Source organism: Electrophorus electricus, chromosome 6, assembly GCF_013358815.1.
Source record: "Electrophorus electricus isolate fEleEle1 chromosome 6, fEleEle1.pri, whole genome shotgun sequence".
Lineage (NCBI taxonomy): Eukaryota > Metazoa > Chordata > Actinopteri > Gymnotiformes > Gymnotidae > Electrophorus > Electrophorus electricus.
The window spans coordinates 16,950,432-16,957,118 of NC_049540.1; positions in this window are offsets into that span (position 1 = coordinate 16,950,432).

Genomic DNA, 6,687 nt, shown 5'->3' on the forward strand with positions numbered 1-6,687 from the left:
TGACATCTCAGCTTTACATCTCCAGAGGTATTGCTTTTATTTTGTCTCACACCTTCCTAACTTGCGTGGTGAAATGCAACAGTACACCTTATCTTTGCCTTTCCATCTGTCTTTCTGCATCTCTTTGTGTCATGCTTTGTCTAACTGTGCTTGGCATTGACATTTATAATGAGATAATCAGAGCCGAAAGACTGGAATGTTCGCTACCGTCAGCCTTCACTGTTAGAGAAGTTAACATCACATGTCAGACATCTTGCTGCAAAACCTTTCAGATTATGCGCTGGAACATCGCTGCTGTAGTTGGGGTCTGCTGTACTGTGGAATGCCATGTCTTTGACCCAGTTCTTTCCAACATGCATCATTTTGCATGATATCTTCTACACCACACACACACACACACACACACACACACACACACACACACACACACACACACACACTCTAACACAAGCCAGTCACTCAAATGCGAAACCTTAGAGATCAAACACAGACTGTAAAATGATGGCCAAGTTCGCCATGCACATACAAAGTGAAAACCCAACAAGCCCCTTACCCCCACCCCACACACTTCCATTAAAAAAATAGAGCGTAGAGAAAACACAACACTGCCAGACTGTGCTTTCCTTTGAAGAATTTTTCCAAACAGCCAAACTTTGTCTAGTTAGGCGGCGACGGGTTGTGCGAAATGTCAGCAGTGAGACACTGGGGAGAGCTAAGCTGTAGCTAACATTTCTGACGGCTATGTCAGACAGCTCTGCTGCGCAAGAGATCAGAGAGCCGACTTGGCTCCCTGGTTAATTGTTTGAGCTTTACGGAGTGGACACGCTCGTGTTTGTGGATTTTCTTTTCCCAGTCACAAAGAGATACCAGAATGTACTTGGCGTTTAACCTGTACGGATGGCACATATGTATTTTTTTCCACCACAGAAAACAAAATTTTCTGATCACAAAAATACATGTCTGTAGACAAAAACAGTCTGACTTACATGGCCATGAAAAATCAATATTGTATTACATAAACAAAATATTTAACTGGTTTTTACAGTTGCAGTGAAATAACGTTTGGTACTTTTGGGTTAAATATTTTCCTATGAAATATCCCCTTGCTTAAAATATCTAATTTTAAGAGGTTTAAAAAATTACTAATTTTAAGATCAAGTGATTATACACATTATTATCTTTCATAAGTAACCTCTACAATCTCTGACTCCAGCATTACCTAGTATTTAAAAGTTATATAGTTGATCTGAATTGCTTTCACTTTAGGCCAAGGATCACTTATCCGCATTCCAGTTCTGTCAAGACTATCAAATAGGTATTACATTCGTCCAGAACTAGACATTATACATTGTTAGAAAGTTACAATGTATTATGGTTATAGATGAAGTGGATCAATAATTTCTGTTCTTTTTTTCAAAGATGTTTCACATTGGTAAAAAGGTTACTAAAAACTAAATTAAATATATGGTCTCCATGCATAAACAGATTCTGCATTAGAATTCCAATTTATCAAATTAGAACAGATACAAAACCATTTGACCTTCATTACAGCGCAACATTCCCAGTTGTAGCAGTTTCATATCTGACCCTCTTATTCCTTTTTCATTAACTGCAGGCTATGAAAATCAGTGCAGGGGTTCTCAGCGAGAAGAACCGATTGGTTGCCAAGCACAATGGAAAACGGCAATTAAGGGAGTGTGGGGGTGGAGGCACCACAATTAAATCCTGCTCTGGAAGCCCAGCATCCCTCCCTCACACTTCAGCGTGCTGAGGCAGCACTACACCCACATGCTCCTTGGTGCATTCGGTGGCATATATTGAGGTGCTTGCTGTGCCATTTGGGAACCAGGTTGGTTTACTCTGCTTTCAGACTGGTCAGGTTGTGGCATCCCAGGACAGCCTGAAGGCATAGGGGACTGGAAAAAAAAATCAAACATTGACGAGCTCTGAGGAGTTCGTGCTTTGTTGTGGAAATTCATTAATTCAGTATTCAGGACTGTTTAAGAGTTTCCTTAATCGTCTTAACTCGCCTGCGGCGTAGTTCCCCTGTCCCCCTGGGTGAACTCTCCATTGTTTTGTTAAAACCCTTCTGTGGGTCTTTGCTTTCTGAAGTGGCGCCAACAAGCACATTGTTCAAAGTTTTATTGACTTCATATGAGTCCTTGCAAACATTTTCTGCAGCTGACAACGAGGACTAAAGAACATGGTCACGGAGCAGATCAGAGCTTCGTTCCCCCATTGAACCCATTAATGAGGATGTCCGACGGGTGCTCAGTTGCCAGCGTTAATTGCAATCGCCTACTCAAGCTCTACAGTTGCTGGTGCAGACTGCCGGTCTTTTTGCCCAGCCATTCAGCTGTTGTCATGGAGATAGGCATCAATGTACCTTTGCTTATGGCCTTTTAAACTGCTGGGTCATATGGACATAATTGCTACACTTCTAATCGACTCCATTAGAGTGTTCATTAGTTCGAACCCAGGTTGACCACTACAGAGCACAACTATAACACACACTGTTTTGATGGGTTTATTCTGGTGGCACTTTTTTAGGCAAGTGTTATTTTTATTAATGATTTTGACCTGTAGGTGACTTTTAACTGCCAACCTATGATTGATATACTTGATTGTAAAATAGGCAAAACAACCTCTATTAGTTTTAACCCAAGGTCAAAAAATGCTCTCAATTGCATATTGAGAGGCACAAAGTAATATGCCATATAGCAAGCACTAGCATTTTTGGTTTTACACACATCATTATAAGAATTACATGTTGTTCAGTGGAATAACAATATACTAAACATATACTTGAGACCAATTTATTGTAGCCTGTTCTCTAACCTGATGTTTTACTGTAGTGAACTGACTGACCCACCATAACAGACCATAACCATCTTCCAGCTCCCTATCACTGGTCAGTCTCTGGTCAGCATCTGCTGTTGGCTGGATATTTTTGGATGTCAGACAACTCTCAAACCAGCAGTGATATTTATATATGTAAAAACTCCAGCAAACTCTGCTGTACCTCCAGCCAATACACACATTCATCATGCACTAGCATATCCTTACCAGGTTAGTGACACTGCTGTGTTAGTACTGGTCTGCCATCCAACTGATCTTTACCCAGCTGTGTTTCTGAGTTCAGAAACTGACAACGGATGAATAGGGTAATGATGGCTGACACATTTTACATAACAGATGGGCTTTTGTACAAATTGCTTTCAAGGCATCCAGGGTTATACTTACTAAAAAAAACAACCCACACTAGACACCTCTTACTTCAACAGCTATCTACAAGTAACTCTTATTTCCTCCTTCTCTTAAACCTGTTGCCTATAGCAAATTATCTTTTTTTTTGTCAGACAGAACAGGCACCAAACTAGCACACTCTGCTATCATTGTGGCATTTGCTGGTAAGCTCCCAGCCACTAGATCTGCCGACTTTTACTTGCCTTCATTTTTCTTGAACTTGGTAGCCACAGCCAAACAGCAGATCCTCTGGCCCATCTTCACCAGCACTGGAATCACAGGCTCCACATGGATGCGGGTTGTCTCCTAACTGCAGGGGACATGTTAGCTGCAATAAAGAAGGTGAATGTCCGCCCCACGCAGATTCTCTGCTGCCATCCCACAGGGCTCACCATTACATTCCTCTTTTCTCTCTTCCCACTCTTTCAGTGACACAACTCATTCTTTTCATTTTAGTTCATTTCTCCCCTCAGATATTCAGGTTTCAACTCTGATCTCAGCACATATCAGAAGAAGACATCTCCTTCTCGAGAAAGTTAAATCCCAGCCAGACAGAGTTGGTATATATCCTAGGGAACATATGCATTCCGTGATCTTGCCGTCTGCTCGGAGGGCCTCCTAATCACTCCATCTATGAATGCACAAGTTCTGGGTGTAGTTCTTGAATGAGTAGTTATGGCTCTCAGCGTGTGGCACACCTGCAGGTTTCTACTACACTATATCAGAAGGGCTTATGTCTTTCTTGTGAGGCCACTCATGTGCCTGTTCAGTCCCTTGTCACCTCGAGTCTACTGCAGCTCACTCAAGGCAGGTCTCCCTGGGCATGCTATTACATCCTCACAGCTGATGCAGAATGCGACAGCAGGACTTGTCTCCAACCTTCCTAAGTAAGCAAGACAAGTGGAAAAGTCTCTACTCTGTACTGGGCCCCAGGTGGTGGAATGAACTTCCCCTGGCTGTCCGAATAGCTGTTTCACTGTGCCATTTTGAAGTGCCAACTAAAGACTTAGCCATTACTGACACTAATCAATGCATAAATACATTTTTTAAAAAATGCATTAATGTATGTAGTTTTTCTTTACTGACTCCCAACTCTAGCACTGATTTAGCATGATGGTATCTTCAGTCTAAGGTCTATATGTACAAGCGATAAAGATAAATGATTCAGAGGATACCACAAAGCACTTCTCTGTGGGTATACATAAAAGTGGTTGCCAAATGCCATAAATGTCAGTGTAAATGGGCTCTAATCTGTAATTGTACATCTATAAAATAAACCTATAAGTGTAGCTAATAAAGTGGCCAGTGATTATAGGTGGACAGTATCTTGGATGGTAAGAGTAAATACATTTTACAATATGAAGTGATAAAACGTGTGTATTTCTACTTCATGCTATGCTACAATCCATTTATCTCTATACAATACATCATTCAGGATACTGGAATTCTGATTTTATGGTTTAATATACTCTGTTTTCTCTCTATTAGGAAATGTTTGATGTGTTTTGAATTAAATATACTAAAATGTACTAAATGTACTAAGACAAATGTTCACCTTTCTGCTATTGTAATTTTTATGTCTGTGATCTACAATTATATTGTGACAAAACCATGTTACATTATCACAGGCATATCACTACAGTTTTTTTTTCACTACATTTTTTACACTTTTTCTACGGTTCTTTTTACAGTTCTATATGTAACATTGTAGTTGTATTTGTATTGCTGTTATGCTAATAAAGACCCAGGGGCACTGACCAAAACTAGATGTTTGATGATAAAAATAAAAATAAAAATAAAAATAAACTTTAGAAAAGACTTTTCAGTTCAAGCAATAGCCACCCCGGACAGAAAAATCACCAGTGTTGAATGAACGTCGAATGAGAATGCGGTTTTGCTGCGGGGTTTGGAAGAGTGCCAAATGTGCTGAGCTGAATATTTAAAATACAGTTTGAATCCAGATCTATGTGTGTAGTAGGACTATGATTATTCATTACTGTCTAACTTAGGTGACACGGTTTACAGAATACAGTGTTTTTATATCAAATTATCATTACACGAATCCCATGAATCGATAAGATATCTAAATCGAGTTTTTTCTTTTCTTTTTCCCAAACTGCTGAGGGCACCATTCACACAAGCGCACCAATAAGCGTTACTATTTAAACCGGCCCTCCTCCCTCTCTCCGAGTCAAGCGGTAAGAACAGATAAGTAATAAACGTCTCTATAAACGCCATCAAATCAGGAGAACTAGAGGTGCTTCTCTTTCGCCGCCCCCTCGGAGCTGTACAGAGCACCCAACTCCTCCGCCCCCTGGCCCTTTTCCTGCGCGCCTATTCACATTAGCATATTCATGCGAAGAAAGGAGTTCCGCTAAAATGACAAGACGTTGCTTCCTAGACTGCGGGGCCGTCAAAGCGGGGCGAAGCCAACGCAGCGAGCTGTTCCTAAATATGTAGCCTGTATCTTCTCCATCGGCTCCCGCTGGGTCGTTCCTGGGCTTGTGTGGCCAGCTGCAACGCTCCTAGCACGGCGAAGGCCTTTCTGCTACATGGTTCCGAGTTACCTCGCTGGCTTCCGGCAGAGCGCTGCTGGATGGCGAATATAAAATGTGTTTTGAGACGCAGGTGGAAATGGGCTGGCATTGTTCACTTTCGCCTGACAGGGACTGATAAAGACGATGCAGTGGGAGACTGTCTGTTGCTCATTAGAGAAACTACAGAAATTGTCTTGCCTCATCAACATGGCACATTCACAAGCGACAATGTGCAAATCATAGAATGTAAATATACGTTGACGTGCTCAGATTGAGCAGTAAGTTTGCTTTCCTTCGCACTGGAAAAGAGTTCAATCAAACCTTTTGTCTCTAATTATGTTGGAAACTAAGTGATAAATTCCAGCAGCTGTTTGATAGCTGTCTAATGTTGTGACTGTGTTTACAGATTGTTAGTGTCAAATTGACCTTACATAGTGCAAATTTGAGACAGAATATTTGATGATGATATGTTTAATAATATCCATTTAAACACGATGTCTATCCTAAAGCATGTTAACCGAGGATCAAAAAAAAAGATTTTTTTAAAAAATTTTATTTTATTTTTTTTTACATTGCTGCAGGCTCATGTAGCATGTCAGCAAAATCAAAGAACGCAATGCTATTTTGGGCCTGGAGGCCTCAATAGTAATCTGTTCTTAATTATGGAGCAGCAAAAGCAATGAGCAACACATTGTTTCATCCTCTGAAATCACCTTTTGTTGCAAAATTATTTCTTTCTGGTTTTTTTCTCTCTTTCATGTATTCATTTTTTATTTTTCCTTTCTATCATTCTCTCTTCCTTTCTATTTTGAGCATCCTTTTCTTCCATTTTCACATCTTTTCTTTCAGCACTGCTCAGTGGGGAGTTGGGCCTAACGATGGTTGAACATCCCCCACTTCTGTG